This window comes from Sciurus carolinensis, chromosome 5, assembly GCF_902686445.1.
Source record: "Sciurus carolinensis chromosome 5, mSciCar1.2, whole genome shotgun sequence".
Classification (NCBI taxonomy): Eukaryota; Metazoa; Chordata; class Mammalia; order Rodentia; family Sciuridae; genus Sciurus; species Sciurus carolinensis.
Window position 1 is genome coordinate 147,713,100 of NC_062217.1, and position 26,980 is coordinate 147,740,079.

At 37.3% G+C, this 26,980-nt stretch overlaps 1 protein-coding gene and 1 pseudogene across 3 annotated transcripts in view; one reads left to right on the forward strand and one right to left on the reverse strand.

Moving 5' to 3' along the window:
- The window catches only part of Hpse2 (heparanase 2 (inactive)), a 799,708-nt gene that overhangs the window by 584,607 nt on the left and 188,121 nt on the right, over positions 1 to 26,980 (reverse strand). The gene's annotated exons all lie outside the window — the stretch shown is intronic.
- Positions 8,543 to 10,804, forward strand: LOC124984558 (protein mono-ADP-ribosyltransferase PARP8-like; annotated as a pseudogene).

Sequence of the window (26,980 nt, forward strand, 5' to 3'; positions counted from 1 at the left end):
CTTTCTTTTTAATCCAATCTGCCAGTCTATGTCTTTTGATTGATGAATTCAGGCCATTAACATTCAGGGTTATTATTGAGATATGATTTGTATTCCCGGTCATTTGCTTCATTTTTAAAATTTTATTTATTTATTTATTTTTTTGACACAACTTGGTTCCTCCTTTATTTGACAGTTCCTTTAGGATAATTCCTCCCTTTGCTGATTTGCTTCTTTGTGTTTTATCTCTTCCTCATGGAATATTTTGCTGAGAATGTTCTGTAATGCTGGCTTTCTTTTTGTAAATTCTTTTAGCTTTTGTTTATCATGGAATGATTTTATTTCATCATCAAATTTGAAGGTAAGTTTTGCTGGGTATAAGATTCTTGGTTGGCATCCATTTTCTTTCAGAGCTTGAAAAATGTTGTTCCAGGCCCTTCTAGCTTTTAGGGTCTGGATTGAAAAATCTGCTGATATCCATATTGGTTTCCCCCTGAGTAATTTGGTTCTTTTCTCTCACAGCCTTTAAAATTCTGTCTTTATTTTGTATGTTAGGTATTTTCATTATAATGTGCCTTGGTGTGGGTCTGTTGTAATTTTGTGTATTTCGAGTCCTATAAGCCTCTTGTACTTGACTTTCCATTTCATTCTTCAGATTTGGGAAATTTTCTGATATTATTTCATTGAATAGATTATTCATTCCTTTGGTTTGTTTCTCTAAGCCTTCCTCAATCCCAATCATTCTCAAATTTGGCCTTTTCATGATATCCCATAGTTCTTGCAGATTCTGTTCATGATTTCTTACCATCTTCTCTGTTTGTTCAACTTTGTTTTCAAGGTTAAATATTTTGTCTTCAATATCTGAGGTTCTGTCTTCCAGGTGTTCTATCCTATTGGTTGTGCTTTCTATGGAGTTCTTAATTTGGTTTATTGTTTCCTTCATTTCAAGGATTTCTGTTTGGTTTTTTTTCAATATCTCTAACTCTTTATTGAAATTATCTTTTGCTTCCTGTATTTGCTCTTTTAACTGTCGATTGGTGCTATTATTCAATGCCTGCATTTGCTCTTTCATCTCATCATTCAATGCCTGCATTTGCTCTTTCATCTCATTGTTTGCCTCCCTGATCATTTTAATTATGTACATTCTGAACTCCCTTTCTGTCATTTCTTCTGACATGCTGTCGTTGGATTTTATTGATGTAACATCTAGATTTGTTTGGGGCATTTTCTTCCCTTGTTTTCTCATATTGTTCAGGAATCAGTGGGTCCTTAAGATATTGCAGATTTCCTCTATTGATTTATAATGTCCCTGAAGATTGCTAGTATATCCCCTCTTATCCTTCAGTAGCCTGCAGTCTTGGAGGAAGTTGATAATGCGGTGCTCCACAAGGAAGCTGCCTCTCTAGGGATAGTGACCCTCAGGTGGGGTATATTCCCTGATAGTGGGCCGAGGTGCCTGCACTTGTTGACCAATGGTCATCCAAAGGGGAACTAGGCTGCAGCTGAGGCAAGACCTGTTTGTGCCTGTGTCTCTGGTTTTACCGTCCTTGTGGGAAAACCTCACCCGGCAGGGAAGTCTCACCCAGTGGGGAGGTCTCGCTGGTCAGTTCCCCTCATTGAGGTTCCCCTTAATCTACAACTACCACCTGGGCTGGGCTGTCTTCCTCTGCAACATTCCCAGGGGCCCGGACCTACCTCCTGGGCCTGGGACCCTCACCCTTCGCAGACAAGTCTCCTTAGGTTGCCCCTCCTCAGAGAATCTGCCCGCAGTCCTGGAACCTTCGCTCCGCCCCTAGGCGTGTCTCTGTGCCGCTCTTCCAGCAAGAAGCCACCTAGCTCCTGGGACCCTGGTCTGCACCTAATCGCCTGGCTATACATTCCCTCCTCTGAGCCGCCACCTGGAGCCCTGTACAATAGCTCCGATACCCAGAGACCCGCCACACACCTCCTCCCCCGGACAGCCGCCCGGTTTCCGACGCAGTCACTAGGAGTCCCAAGCAACTCACTTCGCGACTCCTCCTCACCACCAAACCGCCCGGAGCCCTAGGCAGTCACTCCAAGTCCAAGTGACCCGCCCTGTCCTCCTCCTCCTCGGGGTAGCCCCCCGGTTGTTCAGAAGCTGTCCGTTCTGAGTCCAAACCAACTCACCATTCTGGCCTCCTCCTCTGGCAACCACCTGTGGCTTTGATGCAGTCACTCCTAGACCAGCGACCCCGCCGCGCTTCTCCTGTTCCTCCGGCAGCCCCCGTGTTCAGAAGCGGTCGTTCTGAGTCCAAACAGCTCGCCATGCAGCTCCTCCTCAGGCAGCCGCTCGCAGCCCCAGTGGTTGCTCCGAGTCCAAGCGCTGTGCTGAGCCGCCTCCTCTACGATGATCCCAGTGGTCCGTGTTTACCGCTCCTGTGGGGGGAGGTGCGTCTCGCCGAGCAACTCTACTTCACAAAGTTCCCTGCGTTCCGGGGCTACCACCCCATCCGGGACGCCTCCCCAATGGGAGAGACTCGCCCGGCAGCTTTGAGTTGGTCCCAAGTCTCTCACTATCTCCTCTTTTGAATCCTGCGTCCTGGAGCAACATGAAATGCAGCCGCCCTCTAGTCCGCCATCTTGAAACCCCCTCCTGACAGGTCATTTCTGAGAGAGACTTCTGAGAAGACTCAGAAGATGAGAATGTTAATGGATTCTTGAGTTTTATCTTTCTAGAATCACAAAACCTTGGAAGTCAGGTGAATAGGTTAATTAGGTTATCTGGTCTTCCTGTGTTTGCTACAGGTGTCTCCTGAGTGGGCTGTTTGAATGGGTATTAATTTGCTATAAAAGGTTTCTTTGGATTAGACTTGAGTATATTACAAAAAGAGCTATTCTATAAGGAAAGTGGATATGGGCTAAGAATAACTTTAAGATAATTAGAGAAGGGTACTGTCACAACCCTGAAAAACAACAAAATCAGGTACTCTGTATTGTATTGCTGTCTGTTTTCCAGATTAATATTTCTCCACTGAGACTAAGATCCCTCTGAGGGGAGAATCTGTATCTTCCTCTTCTGTAAATGTTGTTCTACCTAGAAGATGCTGGTCATTTACAATAGCAATCAGCACCACTTTACTTAAAATAATCATAAATGTAAGATGATAACAATTCTTATTGTTATGAAAGATGGAATGGAAGTTAAAGGAACGAATGTCAATATTTAAGTTAGATATCCAAAGACCATGTAAGTCCTAAAGATCTTATTTAAGTCTTTCTTTAAAGAATATGCATGAATTTTTATTTCTAATTGTTGGTCAAACTCTTCTCCATAAAATGAGGGTGAATAGTACCCCTATATACATTTATGTATATCCACACATGGATTTTTTTATAATCATGCAAGACTACCATTTGTGGAATCCCCAAAATAATTCTATTTTACATAGACACATAAAAATTTGTGGAGTCTAAATTTACTGACAATGAGCCAATCTAACTTATAAGTAGTTTATATATACATATATAAATTTTATATATATAAATTGTATACATGGTAATTAAATTTCCAGATTTTCCAAAAACCCTATTCTTATTTAGTAAATAGTATTTCTCAAAAAATCCTACCAGAATAGCTATTACTCAGAGAATACCAGAGACAGAACACCTGAAAATATAAGGAGGAAGAAAAGGAAAATGAAGATGATTATAAAACTAACAAACACATCTTAGGTACCCTCAAGCTCACTTAAAAGTCATTCTCCCTCTGACCAGTCTATGACTGGTGTCCTAACTTACAAATATTATTTCAATAACACTAATGCCACTTCCCCACAGTTCATGATGTAGAACTGGTACACTTGAAATAAGCATTACTAGAAAGTTTCCAGAGAACTCTGATGTCTCAGAGTGGTTCTTGAGAAACAACGTAAGGAGTAAACTTCTTGTTCATTCTCAGTGTACACATGAATCAAATTAAAAATTTGCTGGAATGCATCACCAGCAGACTAGACCACTTGCAAGACAGACAATGAAGAACAAAATATAGAATCTTTCTTTGAAAATAAAGTTGACCACGGAGAGAAGATGTTAAGAGACCATGAACAGAACTTCAATGAAATATGAGACAAAATGAAAAGACCAAGCTTAAGATTTATTGGGATAGATGAAGGCTTGGAGATACAATCCAAAAAAATGTAAAATCTTTTCAAAGATATAATCAGAAATTTCCCAGACCTTAAGAATGAAATGGAACTCAAATACAGGAGGCTTCAAGGAATGCAAGTATACAAAATTGAAACAGACCCACACCAAGGTACATAATTATGAAAATGCCCAACAAATGGAATAAGAATACAATTTAAAGGCTGCCAAAGAAATGACAGACTACATTTAAAGGTAAACCAAGCCAGATCTCAGTAAATTTCTCAACTCAGACACTCAAAGAGGTCTTAGAATATATACCAAGCTCTGAAAAAAAATGGATGCCAGTCAAGAATACTATACCCACCAAAATTAAACTTCAGAATGATGATGAAATAAAAACCTTCCATGATAAACAAAAGTTAAAAGGATTCATAACTAGAAAGTCTAAAATACAGACCATTCTCAGCAAAATATTTCATGAAGATGAAATGAAAAGTAAAACTGCAAACTAGCAAAAGGGGAAACTACATTAGAAGAATAATCAATCAAACAAGAAACTAATTCAAAATAAAAACCAGAAATACGGTGCTGAGTTTGTGGCTCAGTGGTAGAGCACTTGCCTAGCATGTGTGAGGCACTGGGTTTGATTCTCGGCACCAAATACAAACAAATAAAGTTTATCATCAATAATAAAAATGTTTAAAAACAAACCAGAAATACATAAAAACAATGGGGAATAAAAATCATTTAATAATAACATTGAATGTAAATGGCCTAAACTCATCACTAAAAAGACACAGACTGGCAGACTAGATTAAAAAACAAGACCCAACAATATGCTGTCTCCAAGAGACTCACCTCATAGGCAAAGACATCCACAAAATGAAGGTAAATGGCACAGAAAAGACATATCATTCCCATGGATCATGTAAATAAGCAGAGGTTTCTATCCTCATATCAGATAAAGTGGACTTCAAGTCAAAGTTAACCAGAAGGGATAAAGCAGAAAACTATATAATGTTTAAGGGAATTGTACATTAACAAGACACAAAAATAGTAAACATTTTTGCCCCAAATAATGATGAAAGAACATACACCAAACAAACCCTTCTCAATTTCAAGAATCAAATAGACCATAACACAATAATACTGGGTAACTTTAACAAACCTCTGTCACAACAGGATAGTTCCTCAAACCAGAAACTAAATAAAGATGATGAACTAAAAAATACAATTAATAATTCAGACCTAAAAGACATATGTAGAATATTACATCCATCAATGACTAAATATACTTTCTTCTCAGCAGAATATGAATTCATCTCTAAAACAGATCATATCTTATGTCACAAAGCAACTATTAGCAGATACAAAAAAACAGAGATAATACCTTGAATTCTATCAGATTAAAATGGAATGAAATCAGAAATTGATGATAAAATAAAAAGTAGAAGCTACTTTAACGAATGAAAAATAAGTAGTACACTGAATGACCAATGAATAGCAGAAGATCAGGAATGAAATAAAAAATGTTTAGAGATAAGAGAGAATAGCAAGACTACATATCAAAATCTCTGGAACACTATGAAGGCTGTTCTAAGAGGATAGTTCATTGCATTGAGTACATTCATTAAATGAATAGAAAGGCAACAAATAAAAAACCTAACATTATATCTCAAAGCTCTAGAAAAAGAAGAACAAATCAACACCAAAAGCAGTAGAAGACAGGATATAATTAAAATCAGAGCCAAAATAAATGAAATTTAAACAAACAAAAATAACAATTCAAAAAAAAATCAGTAAGACAAAAAGTTTATTCTTTGAAAAAATAAAATAATAAACCCTTAGTCAAGTTAATGAAGAGAAAGAGAGAAAACTCAAATTACTAAAATTTATGATGAAAAATGAAATATCAGGACAGAGACTACTGAAGTACAGATGAAAATCACAACTACTTTGAAATTTTATACTCTAATAAAATAGAAAATCTTGAAGAAAACAACAAATTTCTAGAGACATGTGACCAACCTAAATTGAATCAGGAGGTCATAAAATATTAAATTTTTATTTAAACAGGTCAATTTCACAAGCAATAAAATTGAAAGTGCCATCAAAAGTCCACCAATGAAGAAAAGCCTAGGACCAAATGGATTCTCAGCCAAGTTCTACAATACCTTCAAAGAACAATTAACACCAATCCTTCTGAAAAGAAAAGAGGGGTGGGAGGGGTGGGGGGGAAGGGAAAAAAATAAAATAAACATCACTGCCCTATGTAAACGTATGATTACACAAATGGTATGCCTTGACTCTATGTACAGAGAAACAACATGTATCCCATTTGTATACAATAAAAAAAAAAAAAATCACACACAAAAAAAAAAGAAATAAAAAAACGAGGGAAACCTTCCAAACTCATTCTATGAACCTAGTATCACCTTGATACCAAACCAGACAAAGACACATCAAGGAAAGAAAATGTCAGGCCAATATCCTTGATAAACATAGGTGCAAAAATTCTCAATAAAACGTTGGCAAACCACATGCAAAAACATATTAAAAAGACAGTGCACCATGTCAAGTGGGGTTCATCCCAGGGATGCAAGGTTGGTTCAACATACAGAAGTCAATAAACATAATTCATCACATCAACAGACTTAAAGACAAGAATCATATGATTATCTCAGTAGATGCAGAAAAAACATTTCACGAAATCCAACATCCACTCATTTTCAAAACACTATAAAAACTAGTGATAGTAGGAACATACTTCAGCATTGTAAAAGCTATATGTGCTAAACCCAAGGCCAACATCATTCTAAATGAAGAAAAATTGAAAGCATTCTCTCTAAAAACTGGAACAGGACAAGGATGCCCTCTTTTACCACTCCTATTCAAAATAGTCCTGGAAACTCAAGATAAAGCAATTAGAAGAAAGAAATTAAAGGGATAAAAATAGGAAAAGAAGAACTCAAACTATCCCTATTTGCTGATGACATGATTCTATATTTAGAAGAACCCCCCAAAAAATCCACTAGAAAACTTGCAGAACTCATAAATGAATTCATCAAAGTAGCAGGAGATAAAACTAACACCCTTAAATCAATTGTATACCTATACATCAGTGATGAATCAATTGAAAGAGAAATTAGAAAAACTATCCCATTTACACAGCCTCAGAAAAAAATAATATACTTGGGAATCAATCTGAAAAAAAACAGGTGAAAGATCTCTGCAATGAAAACTACAGAGCACTAAAGAAAGAAATTGAAGATCTTAGAAGATGGAAAGATCTCCCATGCTCTCGGTTGGGCAGAATCAATATAATCAAATACTACCAAAAGGACTTAAGTATACTATAGTGACACAGTCACCTTAATGTTTATAGCAGCTCAATTCACAATAGCTAAGCTATGGAACCAATCTATACACTCTTCAACAGATGAATGGATTAGGAAAATGTGCTATATACACAATGGTATATTATTCAGCCATAAAGAAAAATGAAATTATGGCATCTGCTGGTAAATGAATGGAACTCCAGACTATCATGCTAGGTGAAATAAGTCAATCACAAACTAAAGGCAAATGTTCTCTCTGATATGTGGATGCTGACACATAATAAGGGGGTTTGGGAGATAGAATTCCACTGGGGTAGACAAAGGAAAGGAAGGGAAGGGAGGGAGATGGGAACAGTAAAGACAGTAGAATGAATTGGACAGAACTTTCCTATGTGCATAGATGAACATACCACAAGTAAAACTCTTCATCAGTCTTCTTTGACAGTAAGTATGGGATCCTAATTAGAATGTTATACTCCATGTATGTCAAAATACACTCTACTGTCATGTATATCTAAAAGGAGCAAATAAAAAAAGAAATTAAGAAAGCCTATGGGAATTATGAAATACCATTAAAAGACCTAATATATGTATAATAGGAGTTCAAGAAGATGGATAAAAGATACCAGAAAGCGTGTTTAAAGAAATAATGGCGATGACCCAATGGTGGGCGGGAGGGTCTGCAGTGGATGAGTGGTGCTGCAGCAGCCTGGGCACAGCCGCTGCTGCCTGTATGTGCAAGTGTGAGCAGGTATGGAAAGCTGGCGTGCAGGCTACAAGGAGCATGCATTAGTGAATCAGAGTGATGCTTGCCCTAGCCACCACCCACCATTGGGCAGTTGATGGCTCTCCAGCAGTCTCCAGCACCTTCAGCACCCCCATGGCCGTTAGTCTAGTTGGGAGAGAAAGAAAGTGAGACTCTGTGTCATCACCATCCATTGTCAGATGGGGACAGCTTTGGAATCCAGCAGCAGTGAGTAGTGGCTGGATGGTCACATCTGGGAATGCAAAGCCCACCTCACCACTCCCTTCCTCCACCATCTCCTCTTCTCTCACCAGGGATCACTTTTGAAACCACTTCACCTTTGGCCCCTGCCTTGGTCAGAGGGATTTATTTAATGGGGATGTGTTCAAGGCAAGAGTGAATTCAGAAGGATATTGACGTCAGGATTCAGAACTCCAGAGCTGAGAAAGACTGTCCATTTGCAGATTTCAGATATTCAGACACCACCTTTACTTTCAGTTACATTGGCAGCCCCAAAAGTATATCCTACTCAGTACATATATCTGAAGATTACCCAGACAATACATATGTGTGGAGTTCAGAAAATGATGAAGATATACTAGTTACTAAAGAGTCAATCCAGTAATTTTTCATAGAATAGCAACAGAATTAAGAAAAACAAATGACATTAACTGTTGTTTATCCATAAAATCCAAATTGCAAAAAGAAAATGGGGAGGAGTCAAGACAAATAGTACAGTAGAAGAAGATTCTGAAGATGATAACAATTCTGAAGAATTTCATTATGGAGGACAGATGAACTATGATGTGGAACTGCACCAGCACCCACAGCTAGAAGCTGAATTTTCAGCACTGAGAAAATATATGGGCCACATGCAGTTTTTCTCAGGGAATATGGAGTCATTGACTATGTAGACATTGATCTGCACATAAATGTTAGCTTTCTCCATGAGGAGATTGCTGTGGCTTAGGAAGTCACTCAAACAGAGATCATAATTGTCCAACTACACTGTTCATTTATACAGTATTTAAATGGCCAAGTCCCTACTCTTGATGTCTTTCAGATTTCCACAAAAGAGAGATTTGGACTGGGGCATCAGCTAAAAAACACATCATATAGACATTTGTTACACAGTAGTGGAAACAGCAAAGAACAGTCCAATTGCCTGCACAATAAAAAAACTGTCAGAGAATAAAGTGAAGTCCCTCTGCATTTATTTTCTACCTTGCACAGGTCACCAAGTTATCCTCCCCCTGGTTGTGACAAAAGCAAATCCAAACTGAAATCTGAGCAAGATGGAATCTCCAAAACACACAAGCTGCTGCACTGGACTTGTTCCAGCACAGTCAAGTCTGAGGAAGTGTGTGTCACAAAGTCCCACAAAATGCTCAGCAAGTCTTACTCCAGTACCCGCCTTGAGCTTTTCAAGGAACCTAATACAGAAGGCAGGAGGCTCTCTCTTACTTCAGGGCTCATTGCTATCTTAACACCATCTTCATTTTCATCTTCCCAGCCTTCTCCAAATGGTGCAAAATGCATTCCAATATGTGGCTTACAAGTGAAGACAATTGAGTTTGCTGAACAGCAGATCCCCATATTGAATGAGCCACATGTGTTTCAAAATGGCCACAAGCTTAGGACTACTGTATGTGAACAAGAGCTGTGTGTATTTGCTTTTCAAACCCTTGGAGTAATGAGTGAAGTTGCTGATGAAATAGCAACTGGAGCTCAGGTGGAAGGTCTGCTGGTGTGTATATGTAGACCTGTTCTGGGAACTCCTAGAAAAGTTGTCATTTTTGAGCCGTATCCTTCTGTGGTGGATCCTAATGATCCTCAGATGTTGGCCTTCAACCCCAGGAAGAACTTTGATCAAGTAATTAAAGCACGGGATAGCATAATTTCTATCAGAGAAGTGAAACAAGCACTATATCTGGAAATTAAGAAGCAGATGGATAAACAGGACCCTCTCACTCATCCACTACTGCAACGGGTTATTTCAAGTAATAGTTCACATATTGTGAAACTGCCAGTTAACAGGCAATTGAAGTTTACAAACACTCCACATCAACTCCTGATTCTCAGCAGTCCACCAGCAACAGAATCCAATTTTAGAGCTGTAAAAGACTCCTTGGAATCACTTTTGCATTTCATGGTTCACACACTGAAAACTGGCTCTCCATTCTGAGGAATGGCCTGGTTGTTGCCTCTACAACATGTCTGCAGCTCCACAGTGCAGTGTATGCAAGTGGAATCTATCTAAGTTCAATATCAAGCATATCATTTGGTTACTCTGGGATGAACAAGAAGCAGAAGGTGACAGCCAAGGACAAGCCAGCTTCGAGCACTAAAAGCAATAGTGCATCACAATTAAGAAAAAAAAAAAGGACAGCAATCCCAATTCCTGCAAAGGTGCAACTTAAAATGCATAGCCTTATGTGAAGTGATCACTCACCTGACCTGCACAAACATGGGGTGATATAGGTTGTCCCAAACAGGGATCATATCTGCACACAGCTCTTTTTTGTCTATGAAGATGGCCAAATATTAACACACAGACCCAAATATTAACACACAGGAAGAGGGTATTCACAAAGAGATCCTCTGAGCAATTGGTAATCAAACTGCTACCGGTTAAAGGACCACCATTTAATTAACATGATTTGAAAGCCTTCCTCATGTTCAAAGATGGATTGTGAACTGAAGAAGATGATAAAATAATTTCTTGTTGTTAAAAATAAAATTAACCCTTTGAATGCTGATTTTTTCTTAGTATTTCTAAGTATCTCATTAAATACCTAAAATGGCATAAATTTATCAACTGTAGGGGTATAGAATATAGTAATAAAATTACAACAGCACATAAACTGAAGTTTGTGTTGCACACACAATAAACAGATTGAAAAACCAAACAAAAAGAAGAAATAATGGCTGAAAACTTCCCAAATCTATGGAATGTGACCAACATCTAGCAGGAATCAGAGAAGTCTCTAATCAAATTCAACCCAAAGAGGAAATCACCAAAGTACAAAATAAACTATCAAAAGTCAAAAACAATAGTCTAAAATTGCAAGAAATATGAAACATATCACAATAAAGAAATAAGAAACATACTTAACTATGATAATCAGTCAATCCCTGTAGACCAGGAAAGAGTGGGATGATATATTCAAAGTCTTGTAAACCAAGACCATGTATCCAGCAAAGACAACATCAGAAATAATGGAATATGGACCAGGAGTTCAATGTAGAAGTTGCTGGCTGACTGGTTTGAGAGGAGACTGCTTCTGAGCTGGAGCTGGAGGACAAAGCCAGTGGGGGATGGGGGGAGGGGGAGTTGGAATAGCAGTTGTTGCTGAGTTGAGGCCTGCCTCCAGAAATGGGTGACAGTGGACTAGGGGGTCATCACGGGTAGTTTTTTTTTTTTTTTTTTTTTTTTCTCAATTATTTTTTTCTAGTCTTTGGAACCCAGGAAATGGGGATTTTCATTTTGGAATCAAATGGTGCAGGAAAAAACTACAATTTGGTACAGACCATAGGTTGAGAAAGTCATTACTACTATTCCTCCTATCAGATTTAATGCAGAGATGGTGACAGACAAAAACCTTAAACTCTAAATTTGGGATTTAGGAGGACAGACAAGTATCAGGCCATACTGGAGATGTTATTATTCAAACACAGATATAGTTATTTATGTAGTAGGCAGTGGTGACTCAAACCAAATTGACATTTCTACATCAGTTAGTTACCATGTTGAAGAAGAAGAGCTGAGAAATACATACCTATAATTGGACAAGGAAATTGGTTAAAAATAAAAATCTTATTGGTTCCATAGGAATAAATTGAGCATTCATGGCTTTAAAAATTAAGGTTTAATAATAGGCTGTAGGTTTTGTTAAAATCCTATTCAAAGAAATTTTTCAAACTACTCAGTCCATGAGAGGATAAACTAGTTTGACAATGGTAAATATAGTTCTTCGTATTATTAAAATTGGGAAGGGGCTGGAGGTGTGGCTCAGTGGTAGAGTGCTTGCCTAGCATGTGTGAGTCACTGGGTTCAATTATCAGCACCACATATAAATAAATGAATAAATAAAGGTCTATCAATATCTAAAAAATATATTTTAAAAAATTTGGGAAAGTTGTTGGTTTTTTTTTCTCTGTCTTTCATTTAAGTAAGTTTGACAACCAGCATTTTTTAAATTAGGTGCTGACATAAAAAGCTTAAGCTGAGCACACTGGCACATGCCTGCAATCTCAACTACTCAAGAGGTAAGAGAATTACAAGTTTGAGTTAGCCTGGGGAACTTATCAAAAACCTGTATCAAAATAAGTAAAAGGGCTGAGGTAAGTAGTTCAGGGGTGGAGAACTTATATAGCATGCACAAGACCCTGGGTTTAATCTAAAAAAACCACCACCACTACCCAAAAAAAGAAGAGAGAGATGAGAGAGAGAGAGAGAGAGAGAGAGAGAGGAGAGAGAGAGAGAGAGAGGAGAGAGAGAGAGGGAGAAAGAGAGAGAGAGAGAGAGAGATTAATATCATTGTATCCCCCAAGTCTCAGGAATACTAGTGGTTCATGTCATGGTTCTCATTATCTTTGTAGATACTGGTGTGTAGTCTCTTTCCCTCACATTTATGGGCATTCTCTCACTGTAAATGAATGCAGTTTTCTTTTTCACCTGCAGAATTCTTATTCGTTTTCTTTATGTTCTAATACCTATTGTTAATTTGGTCTCTGTGAAATCCTTTTTGGAGACCATGTTCCTCCAGGTCCAGGTGTTCCTAGTGCAACTATTACTCACTTTTGATGGGCACAGACTTTCATATTTATGTCCCTATTGTGGTGTGGTACCTGACACATTATGGACCAACAAGGTATATTTATAGTTGAAATAGTAGGATATAAATTTGTCAGCTAGGAAAATAGTACTTCTGTAATTTATATGTGGGTTCTCTTTTGGTCAATGGCACATAAGTAGGAAATGCTAGACTAGTGTACTCATACCCCAAGGTGCTAGGCTTTTACATGGATTAAGTACTCCCAGGCAGCTCAGAAACACTATGAAAAATAGAAGTTTGGGCTGGAGCTGGGGCTCAGTGGTGGAGCGCTTGCCACCACTTGTGAGACACTGGGTTCCATCCTTAGTACCACATAAAAATAAATACATAAAATAAAAAGTATTGTGTCCATCTACAACTAAAAATTTATATTAAAAATTAGAAGTAGAGGAAAATAAGGGCCTAGCAGGTAGATGCTGCCTGACAAAAATAACCCTTACCATCTTGAATTCTGAGGGCATGAGAGTGTCCCACAGGCCAGCACTTGGATTATAATAATTCCTCTGGTTTATCATAAAGAATAAGATGAGAAAGAGTATACACTAATTTTAATAGGGTTCAGATCCTTGCCCAACAGGTAAAAACTGCACAGGTATGCTACTAGGGTTCGAATTTTGCTATTACAAAATAAATCTGATCTTTTTTTGGTGGGGGGTGAGAAGCTTGGTGATGAGAAAAGCATCAAACTTAAAATCAGAACAGAAACTCTAGGTGCAAATGACCACCTCTTCAGCTTTATTTCTGTAAAATGAGACTTGAACAGATGATACCAAAGGTTTCCTTCACCTCTACCACTGTATTTTATAACTCTAGTTGTTAGTTGTGCTATGTAGTGATCTCACTAAAAGAAATGAGAAACTGAGTGGTGGAATTACTTCTGTTATCTTGAAGACCTGACATGTACTTTAAACTGGAAATGTAAGTTCTACAAGGGCAGGGACTATACCTAATTTATTGTTAGTATTTCTTGTATCTAGTGTGGTAAACCTAATTAAAAAAAAAAGAAGGTGTTTTGGTTTGACTATGAGATGTGCCCCAAAAGTTCATGTGTGAAACAATGTAAGGTTTAGAGCTGAAATAACTGGGTAATAGGAGTCTTAATCTAATCATTATGTTAATACCGAGAGGAATTAACTGAGTGATGACTGTACACCAGTGGGGTGGGCTGGGGAAGGTGCATCAGTCTATGTCCTTGGGGTTTATATTTTGTCCCTGAGGAGAGGAGAGTTCTCTCTCTCCCCCCTTCTCTCTCTCTCTCTCTCTCTCTCTCTCTCTCTCTCTCTCTCTCTCTCTCTCTCTCTCTCTCCTTCCTAGTGTGATGTTCTCAGTTGCTTTCTTCTGCCACACTCTCCCACCATGATGTTCTGCCTCACCTTGAGTTTCAGAGAATGGAGTGGATGTCTATGAACTAAGACCATAAGCCCGCAAACCATAAGCCCCCAAATAAACTTTTCCTACTCTAATTGTTTTTGTCAGGTCTTTTGGTCATAGCTATGAAAAAGTAGACTACAACATAAGGAAATATAAAAAATTTTCCCATAAAAACAAAAACTAAGGGAGTTCATCATCCAAAGGCCTGCCTTACAGGAATTACTAAAGGTGGTTCTTAAACTATATCAAAAGATAACAAGATAACAAAAATATTTTAAAAACACAAAGCACAGTAGCATCAGTGATACAAAATCATATTCAGAATATACTGGGCTGTAATGTGGGATATAAAGTAATTATATCTCTAGTATGATGCTCCAAAGACAACTATAGCTGAAATAAAATGTCAGAGGATATAAACAAAGTAAATTTTGACATCAAACACATAAAACAATGCTTGGGGGTAAGGTAAAAATGAAGAGTCACTGTAGGAAACCATAGTTAAGTAGTTAGGTTACAATAGCCTGTTAAGTGTGTAAGACATTTTATATAAGCTTCATAGTACCATGGAAGCAAAAATCTACAGTAGATACACAAAAAATAAATAGAAAATATTACAAAGTGTACAACTAGAAAAAACCTTTTTAAAAATAGAATGAAAGGAACAGGGGAAGAAAGAAACAAAGTACATATTTTAAAAATCAGAAAACAAGCTATAAAATAGCAGTAGTAAATTCCTACATATCAATAATTATTTTGATTGTAAATGGAATAAATTATCTGATAAAAAAAGAATATCTGACTGAATAGAAAAATCAAGACCTAACTATCTGCTGGCCAAAGAGATTCCCTCACATTTAAGGTCAAAGACAGTGAAAGTGAAAGAAAAGAAAAAGATACTTCAAAGAAACAGAAATCAAAAGAGAGCAGGGGGATATCAGATGAAATAGACTGGAAGTTAAAAACTGTAAGAGGAGACAAAGAAGGTCATTATAAAATACCAAAGGGATCAATTCATCAAGAGGCTATAACAATTACTAGGATATAGGCAACCAACCTTGCAGTAAATATATAAAAGAAATATTAAGGAAACTAAAGAGAGAGAGAGAGTACAATAAAATAAGAGTACAAGATTTCAATAGCACACTTTTCAACAATTAGCAGATCATCCAGACAGAAAATTTGTAGCAAAATATTAGACTTGAACTACAATTTAGATAAAATGGGCCTAACAGAAATATACAGTACAAACTATGCAAGAACAACAGGATACACATTCTTCTCCACTGCAAATAAAATAGTCCCAGAATAGAAATATGATGGGCTGTAAGAGAAGTGAATAAAATTAAGAGAACTGAATTCACATCAACCGTTTTTTTCTGATAATAATAGTATGACTAGAAATCAATAACAGGAAATCTCAGAAAATTCACAAACATGGTAACTAACTAATATGCTCCTCAACCATCGATGGGCTAAAGAAGAACTCAAATGGGAAATCAAAAAGTATTCTGAGTTTTTCAATATGGCGAGATAGAGGAGTTCACATTCCTGGCTGCTCTGTGAAGTAAAACCAAGAAAGCACACAGGCAGCTTGTCTGCAAGGTGGGTGAACAAAATAAAAGGGGGAGACTTTACTAGAATTTACAACTGGACATTCAAATCAGAACAGGGACACCAGAAGTTGGATATAATAAAATAAGGAAAAAATTCCCAACAGCACAGCCATTGCCATGGCCGGGCTGGAAGCAGGAGCCAGAGCTGTCCCTCAGTGAGCATAGTAGAGGAATTAAAGGAACCTGCATTTTGGGGAGGCTCAAGGTGTGTCTGGGCAAGGAGGATTCAGAGATCAAGGACATTGCCCAACAAACCTGAAAGATGTGCTGTATGATACCCTTGTGCAGGGAAAGAAGCCACCATCTCTCCAGGTAGGCATGTGGAAGACAAGGGAAGGAACCATTTTGCAGATGCAGAACAGGGACCAGCAGATGAGAAAGTTGATTCCTGGCAAACCCAAGTTTGGCCCAAAATATAGGCCTGGTAAACACACACTGCATGACACAGAGTGTGCTTAAGCGACCAGGAGAAAGTCAAACATGGAGAGAGGTTTACACAGGGGACAACTGTTTGGGAAAAACCACATGACTTTACCCCTCCCCTTCCAATCCAACTGCTTGCAGGACCTGCTGGGAGGGATGCATCTGGCCAGGTACTCAGAATGCTGGGGACAGGAGAGATTGTTTGGAGACTGAACTCAAGATCAGGAAACATGGAGTCTGCAGGTGACATGGGGGACTAAGAATTGGCTCTTCCATCACACGAGTGGAACCCAAGGGAGATACCTTGGGGTAAAATCTTCCAAGTGGACCAGCAAGTACTGGGCACTGGAGATGCACTGATTTAAAATCTCCAGACCAACTGGCATTCAGCCAAGAGCCTGGAACCTGCCTCGGCCCAAACCCTGCCACCAGAAATTCTGCCGGCGGGATTCTCTCTCTCACTTCAGCAATTCAAAAAGTGGAGCATCACAATTCAGAGGTGATGAGAAAAGAAAAAACTAAAATTGCTGAGAAAAGAAGTTGAGAATATTTTGAATTCAAGGGAAAGAATTCTTTAACCTTTCATCAAGATTTTTTTTCTCCTCCCCCTCTTTTTTTTTTTTTTTTTTTTTAATTCTTTTTCTCTCTATCTCCTTTTTTTTTTTTTTTTTTTGGCAGCAGGTAACCAGGGATTGAACTCAGGGGCACTGACCACTGAGCAACATCCCTTGTCATTTTTTGTATTTTATTTAGAGACAGGGTTTCACCAAGTTGCTTTAGTGCCTAGCTTTTGCTAAGGCTGGCTTTGAAATTATGATCCTCCTGACTCAGCTTCCCAAGCTGCTGGGATTACAGGCATGTGCCACTTTAATTGTGACCTTCACGGTGCATGGATATTTATACATTTTCATATTTTTTCCTCATTTCTAGAATTTTTGAAGTCAGTTATTTTTCATGTATTCGTTTTTTGTGAACTACAATATTTAATTAGTATATTTTAAATTTGTTTTGTATTCTTTTAGTTCTTTTAAATTTTTACTTTATATATGTATTTTTTCTCCTACCTAATTCCCTTGATTCTCTATTTTCTTCTGCTCACAGCCAATCTCAATTGTTCTCTCTTTCACTCTTCCTTTAATCTTTTACTTTTGCCTTTTCTCCTCCTCCCTCATAATCATCACATTCTGTATTACTTCTGTTCTCACCCTGTCCACCAAATGCAATGGTAAACCCTTTTGAAAACTTGCTGTTTTTATTATGGGCAATAACTGATCATATCATTCCTGTGTATTGTGATAATTAACATTGCAGACATTATAGTAGGAACTATGTAGTTTAATGCTGTACATTGCTTGTGTTGGTTGTTGTTATTATTTGTCTCCCCCTAAACAGTGAGGTACTGGAAACCTCCAGGGGACACTATTATTCCACAGGGTAGAAATTCCACTGCCTCAGATCCATACTGTTACATGGGCAGACACACAAACAGTATGAAAAACAAGGGAACAAATCGTCCAAAACAAATCAATATAAATAACAGAATTCATGGACACCACAGTGGAAGAAATGTCAGAGAATGAAATTAGAATGAAAATAGTTCTACTGATCTGTGAAGTAAAGGGCAATACAATGAATGAAATCAGAGAGAAAATACAGGAAGTGAAAGATCACTTCAGTAAAGAGGCACAGATTCTGAAAAAAACAAACAAACAAGCAGAAATCCTTAAAATGAAGGAAACAATAAACCAAATTAAATATTCAATAGAAATCATAGTCAACAGACGAGATCACTTGGATGACAGAGTTTCAGGCAATGAAGACAAAATATATAATCTTTAAAATAGAGTTAATCATGGAGATATGTTAAGAAACCATGAACTGATCTTCCACGAATTATGGGATAACATGAAAAGACCAAATTGAAGATTCATTGGGAAAATTGAAGGCACAGAATCAAATAGACCACAACAGAATAACACTGGGTGACTTTAACACACCTTTGCAACTACTGGATAGAGCCTCCAAACAAAAATTAAACAAAGAAACTACAGAACTAAATAATATAATCAATAATTTAGACTTAATAGACATATATAGGATATTTCATCCATCAATGAGTGAATATGCTTTCTTCTCAGCAGCACACGGATCCTTATCTAAAATATACCATATCTTTTGCCACAAAGCAACTCTTACCAAATACAAAACAATGGAGATAATACTCTGCATTCTATCAATTATAATGGAGATAATACTCTGCATTCTATCATATTATCATAGAATGAAATTAGAAATCAATGATAGAATAAAAAATAGAAGCTACTCTAATACCTGAAGACTGAATAATATGCTACTGAATGATGAATGGATAGCAGAAGAAATCAAGGATGAAATAAAAATTACTTAAAGGTAAATGAGAATAGTGATACAACATATCAAAATCTCTGGGACACTATGAAGGAGGTTCAAAGAGAAAAATTCATTACCCTGAGCTCATTCATTAAAAGAATAGCAAGTCAATGAATAAATGACCTAACATTACATCTCAAAGCCCTAGAAAAAGAAGAACAAATCAACACCAAAAGCAGAAGACAGTATATAGATAATATCAGAGTTGAATAAGTGAAATTGAAACAAAAGAAATAATCTAAGAAATTGACAAAACAAAAAGTTGGTTCTTTGAAAAAATAGATAAAACTGAAAAACCCTTAGCCACACTAATGAAGAGAAAGAGAGTGAAAACTCAAATTACTAAAACTCATGATGAAAAACAAAATACCACAACAGGGACTACTGAAATACAGATGATAATCAGAAACTGTTTTGAAAATTTGTACTCCAACAAAACAGAAATTCCCAAAGACATCTACAAATTTCTAGAGACATATGACCTACCTGAATTGAATCAGGAGGTCATAGAAAATTTAAACGAGTCAATTTCAAGCAATGAAATAGAAGATACCATCAAAAGCCTACCAACCAAGAAAAGTCCAGGACCACACGAATTCTCAGCTGAGTTCTACAAGATCTTCAAAGAACAGTTAACACTAATACTTCTCAAATTTTTCCATGAAATAAAAAAGGAGGGAACCCTTCTGAAATCATTCTATAAAGCTAGTATCACCCTGATACCAAAACCAGACAAAGACACATCAAAAAAACATAACTTCAGACCAATATCCCTGATAAACACAGGTGCAAAATTTCTTTTAAAAATACTGGCAAATTCCATACAAAAACATATTAAAAAGATAATGCACCATAATCAAGTGGAGTTCATCCCAAGGACTCAAGGTTGGTTCAACATAAGGAAATCCATCACATCAATAGACTTAAAGACAAGAATCATGATTATATCAATAGATGCAGAAAAAAAATTTGACAAAATACAGCATCTCTTCATGTTCAAAACACTCTAAAAATTAGGCATAGTAGGAACATGCCTCAACATCATTAAAGGTATAACTACTAAACCCAAGTCAACATCATTCTCAATGGAGAAAAATTGAAAGCATTCTCTCTAAAAATGAGAACAAGACAAGGATGTCCTTTTTCACCAATTTTATTCAACAATGTTCTTGAAACTGTAGCCAGAGCAATTAGACATAAGAAATAAATTAAAGGCATATGAGTAGGAAAAGAACTCAAACTATCACTATTTGCTGAAGACATGAGCCTATATTTAGAAGATGCAAAAAATTCCACCAGAAAACTTCTAGAACTAATAAATGAATTCAGCAAAGTAGCAGAATATAAAATTAACATCCATAAATCAAATGTGTTCCCATACATCAGTGATAAATCAACTGAAAGAGGAATTAGGAAAACTACCAAGTTCAAAATAGCCTCAAAAAAATAAAATATTTAGGAATCAGTCTGAAAAACCAGGTGAAAGACCTCTACAATGAAAACCACAGAACACTAAGAAAGAAACTGAAAAAGATCTTAGAGGATGGAAAGATCTCCCATGCTTTTGGACAGGTAGAATCAACGTTGTCAAAATGAACATACTATCAAAAGTGTTATACAGATTTAATGCAATTCCTATTAAAATCCCAATGACATTCTTCATAGAAATAGAAAAAAAAGTCAATCATGAAATTCATTTGGAAAAATAAGAGATCCGGAATAGCCAAAGCAATCCTTAGCAAGAAAAATGAAGTAGGAGGCATCACAATACCAGACCCTAAAATATACTACAGAGTCATAGTAACAAAAATGACATGATATCGACAACAAAACAGGTAGAGCAGAACAGAGACAAAGTCAAACCCACATAAATACAGTTATCTACTAGACAAAGGTGCCAAAAACATTCATTGGAGAAAAGATAGCCTCTTCAACAAATTGTGCTGGAAAACTGGAAATTCATCTGTAATAGAATGAAACTGAACCCCTATCTCTCACCCTACACAAAAATCATCTCAAAGTGAATCAAGGACTTAGGCATTAGAACAAAGACCCTGAGCTTAATAAAAGAAAAAGTACGCCCAAATCTCCATGTCAGCTTAGGAACTGACTTCCTTAACAAGATACCTAAAGTACAAGAAGTAAAATCAAGAATCAGCAAATGGAAATTACACACCATTTATGTATGGTCTATCAAAATGTATAAATGCATTCTACTGTAATGTACAATTAATGAGAACAAATAAAAATATAATTAAAAAAAGAATTAACAAATGGGATGGATTCAAACTAAAAAGCTTCTCTGAACAAAGGAAAAAATAACATGAAAAGAGAGCCCATAGAATAGGAGAAAATACCAAACACACCTCAGATAGAGCATTAATCACTAGAATTCAAAAAAATTCACACCAAAAAACCAAATAACCCTTTCAGTAAATGGGCTAAGGAACTGAACAGACACTTCACAGAAGAAGAAATACTATCAATCAACAAATATATTAAAAAATTTTCAACATCTCTAGCAATCAGGGAAATACAAATTAAAACAACACTGAGATTCCATCTCACTCCAGTCAGAATGGCAATTATCAAGAATACAAGTAACAATAAAAGTTAGCAAGGATGTAGGTAAAAAGGTTCACGCATACATTGCTGGTGGGAATGGAAGAAGTATGGAGATTCCTCAGAAAACCTGGAATGGAACCACCGTTTGACGCAACTCTTCCACTCCTCAGTTAATACTGAGGACTTAAAATCAGCATACTACAGTGGTGCAGTCATATCAATGTTTATAGCACTTCAGTTCACAATAGTTGAACCATGGAATTAGCCTAGATGCCCTTCAACAGATGAATGGATAAAGAAATTGTCATATATATACACAATAGAACACTATTCAGTCTTAATGAAATTAAGGCATTTGCTGGTAAATGGATGGAACTGGAGAATACATGCAAAGTGAAATAAACCATTCCCAAAGAACAAAAGGTCGAATGTTTTCTCTGATATGTGAATGCTAATTCACAATAAAGGTTGGGGTGGGCTAGGGAAGAACAGAGGTACTTTGGATTAGACAGAGGGGAGTGAGGGGAGGGGAGGAGGGACGGAGGTAGGGGAGGGGGTATGAGTAGGAATGATAGTAGAACAAATTGGGCATTATCACCCAATATGCACATATGATTACATGACCTGTGTAACTCTACATCATGTACAATCAGAAGAATAAGAAGTTGTGTGATGTGTCAAAATGCATTCTACTGTCATGTAGAACTAATTAGAACAAATAAGATAATTAAAAAATTTTTAAAAACAGAAAAATAAGTATCTTGAGGCAATTAAGATGGGAAACAATACAGCAAATCTTATGAGATGCAGCAAAAGCACTTTTAAAGCACTTTTAAAGGTGGAAATATATAGCAATAAATGCATATGTAAAAAAAGAAAAATCTGGAGCTGGGGTTGTGTCCAGTGGTAGAGTGCTTGCCTAACACTGGGTTCAATCTTTAGCACCACATAAAAATAAAATAAATAAAATAAAGGTATTGTGTCCATCTACAAAAAAAAATTAAGAAAAGAACAATCTCAAACAACATAATATTAAACATCTAGAAACAAGAAAAAAATAAACTAAACACAAAATTAGCGGAAGGAAGGAAATAACAAGAGCAGAAATAAATGAAATAGACAATAAAAAGATCAATAAACTTGAAGTTTTCAAAACTTGTTTTCAAAATGACAAAGAAAACAAAAAACAATGTACTAAGAGAACAGAGGACAATGAAATTATGTGAGGGAAAATAAATTATAATTTAAGTCACAAAAATACAAAGATAATAAAAGATTACTATGAATAACAATTTATTAACAAATTGGATGACCTAGAAAAAACAGAATAAATTTCTAAAAATGTACTTTAACAGGACTGAATCTGAAATAATAGAAAATATGCGCACACTAATAATGAGTAAAGTTATTTAATTTTTTAAAATAGCCTTTTATTAAAAAAAAAAACCAGTGATCCAAGATGGTGGCCTAGAGGGAGACTGCACCCCCAGTCGCTCCAGAACCCAGGAGTTAAGAAGGGGAGGCATTGAGAGACTCGGACTGAAATAGAGCCACAGGTGAGTCTGCCCACTGGGTAAAGCTCGGCCCGGGTGGCAGGCCCAGATAGAGGTGGCTTATCGGAGCCGGGCAGGGCAGCTAGAGTCATCCACAGGCAGCCCTGCGCACTCCGGCGGTGGGCCCCGCCCACATAGCCAGCTTCTCCAGTTTCTCGGAAGGGAACTGGCCCGCTAGTGAGAGCCTTTCTGACCAGAACAAGCTCCGAGTCCCGGAGCCAGTGCAGCGCAACGTACTCCGGCACACAAGCCAGCTTCAGGGACCAGGATAGGGCAGCCAGAGACCTCCCCAAGTAGCCTGGACCCCTGCGGTGTGAGGTGCCTTTCAAGGCTAGCTTCTCAGACCAGACCGCCCAGTGAGAGGTTTTCTACATAGAACCAGCCACAAGTCCCCGAACCAACGAAGAGCTTCGATCTGCAAGCAGCCTCTGGGATCAGGGCAGGGCAGCCAGAGACCTCTTCAGGCGGCTCTGCCCACTCCGGCTGCAGGCTTTCTTCACGGGGCGATCCAAGATGGCGGCGTAGAGGGAGACTGCACCCCCAGTCGCTCCAGAACCCAGGAGTTAAGAAGGGGAGGCATTGAGAGACTCGGACTGAAATAGAGCCACAGGTGAGTCTGCCCACTGGGTAAAGCTCGGCCCGGGTGGCAGACCCAGATAGAGGTGGCTTATCGGAGCCGGGCAGGGCAGCTAGAGTCTTCCCAAGGTAGCCTTCCACACTCCGGCAGTGGGCTCCTCCCACACGGCCAGCTGCACGGTGCAGGCCCACAGGGAGAGCATTTCCGCACAGAACCAGTTCCAAACCGAGGAACCAGTAGGGGGCTAGGGGCAGTTTTCTCGGATGCGCTGCTTTATCAGATTCCTCCAAGACATCAGGCTACTGAAGGCTGGGAGGTGATACACTGGAAATCTACCAGGACACTATAAGCCAATAGCGGAAAACTGCAATATCTCAGGGTCCCACTGACAGCTGACCAATATGAGAAAACAAGGGAAGAAAATGTCCCAAACAAACCTAGATACTACATCAATAAAACCCAATGAGAGCACAGCAGAAGAAATGTCAGAAAGGGAGTTCAGAATGTACGTAATTAAAACGATCAGGGAAGCTAATGAGGAGATGGAAGAGCAAATGCAGGCATTGAAGGAGGAGATGAAAGAGCAAATGCAGGCATTAAATGATCGCACCAATCAACAGTTAAAAGAGCAAATACAGGAAGCAAGAGATCATTTCAATAAAGAGTTAGAGATACTGAAAAAAAAAAAAAAAAACTGAAATACTTGAAATGAAGGAAACAATAAACCAAGTTAAAAACTCCATAGAAAGCATAACCAATAGGATAGAACACCTGGAAGACAGAACCTCAAACATTGAAGACAAATTATTTAATCTTGAAAGCAAAGTTGGCCAAACAGAAAAGATGGTAAGAAATCATGAACAGAATCTACAAGAATTATGGGATATCATGAAAAGGCCAAATTTAAGAATTATTGGGATTGAGGAAGGCTTAGAGAAACAAACCAAAGGAATGAACAATCTATTCAATGAAATAATAACAGAAAATATCCCAAATCTGAAGAATGAAATGGAAAACCAAGTACAAGAGGCTTATAGAACTCCAAACATACAAAATTACAACAGACCCACACCAAGGCACATTATTATGAAAATACCTAACATACAAAATAAAGACAGAATTTTAAAGGCCGCGAGAGAAAAGAATCAAATTACATTCAGAGGGAAACCAATAAGAATATCAGCAGATTTTTCAATCCAGACGCTAAAAGCTAGAAGGGTCTGGAACAACATATACCAAGCCCTGAAAGAAAACGGATGCCAACCAAGAATCTTATACCCAGCAAAACTTACCTTCAAATTTGACGATGAAATAAGATCCTTCCATGATAAACAAAAGCTAAAGGAATTTACAAAAAGAAAGCCAGCATTATAGAACATTCTCAGCAAAATATTCCATGAGGAAGAGATGAAAAACAATGATGCAAATCAGCAACAGGAGGCGCTAGCCTAAAGGAATAACCAAATAAAGGAGAAACCAAATCATGTCAAAAACAAATATGAGTCAATTGACTGGGAATACAAATCATATCACAATAATAACCCTGAATGTCAATGGCCTGAATTCATCAATCAAAAGACACAGACTGGCAGATTAGATTAAAAAGAAAAATCCAACAATATGCTGCCTGCAAGAGACTCATCTCATAGAAAGAGACACCCATAGACTAAAGGTGAAAGGATGGGGAAAAACATACCATGCACACGGACACAGCAAAAAAGCTGGAGTATCCATCCTCATTTCAGATAATGTGGACTTCAAACCAAAACTAGTCAGAAGGGATAAAGAAGGACATTACATGCTGCTTAAGGGAAGCATAAATCAGCAAGACATAACAATCATAAATATCTATGCCCCGAACATTGGCTCATCCACGTATGTCAAACAAATCCTTCTCAATTCCAGAAATCAAATAGACCACAACACAATAATACTAGGCGATTGTAACACACCTCTCTCACCACTGGATAGATCATCCAAACAAAAAATGAACAAAGAAACTATAGATCTCAACAACACAATCAACAATTTAGACTTAACGGACATACATAGAATATACCATCCAACAAAGAACGAATACACTTTCTTCTCAGCAGCACATGGATCCTTCTCTAAAATAGACCATATTTTATGCCACAAAGCTACTGTTAGCAAATACAAGAAGATAGAGATACTACCTTGTATTCTATCAGATCATAATGGATTGAAATTAGAAATAAATGACAGAATAAAAAACAGAAACTTCTCCAATACCTGGAGATTAAATAATACACTATTATATGATGAATGGATAACAGAAGACATCAGGAGGGAAATAAAAAAATTCTTAGAAGTAAACGAGAACAAAGACTCATCATATCAAAATCTCTAGGACACCATGAAAGCAGTGCTTAGAGGAAGATTTATTTCATGGGGTGCATTCAAAAAAAGAAGTAGAAATCAACAAATAAACGACTTAACACTACAGCTCAAAGCGCTAGAAAAAGAAGAGCAGACTAATACCAAAAGTAGTAGAAGACAGGAAATAGTTAAAATCAGAGCCGAAATCAACGAAATCGAAACAAAAGAAACAATTGGAAAAATTAACAAAATAAATAGTTGGTTCCTTGAAAAAATAAATAAAATTGATAAACCCTTAGCCACACTAACAAAGAGGAAGAGGGAGAAAACTCAAATTACTAAAATTCGGAATGAACAAGGAAACATCACAACAGACACGACTGAAATACAAAACATAATTAGAAGCTATTTCGAAAATCTATACTCCAACAAAACAGAAAACCTCGAAGACATCAACAAATTTCTAGAGACATATGAATTACCTAAACTGAACGAGGAGGACATACACAACTTAAATAACCCAATTTCAAGCAATGAAATAGAAGAGGTCATCAAAAGCCTACCAAAAAAGAAAAGTCCAGGACCAGATGGGTCTCAGCTGAGTTCTACAAAACCTTTAAAGAAGAGCTCATTCCAATACTCCTCAAACTATTCCATGAAATAGAAGAGGAGGGAACCCTCCCAAACTCGTTCTATGAAGCCAATATCACCCTGATACCTAAACCAGACAGAGACACATTGAGGAAAGAAAATTTCAGACCTATATCCTTAATGAACATCGACGCAAAAATTCTCAACAAAATTTTAGCAAATCGCATACAAATATATATTAAAAAGATAGTGCACCACGATCAAGTGGGTTTTATCCCAGGGATGCAAGGTTGGTTCAACATTCGGAAATCAATAAATGTCATTCACCATATCAACAGACTTAAAGTTAAGAATCACATGATTATTTCAATAGATGCAGAAAAAGCATTCGATAAAATGCAGCATCACTTCATGCTCAAAACACTAGAAAAAATATGGATAGTGGGAACATTCCTTAACATTGTAAAGGCAATCTACGCTAAGTCCATGGCTAATATCATTCTAAATGGTGAAAAACTGAAAGCATTT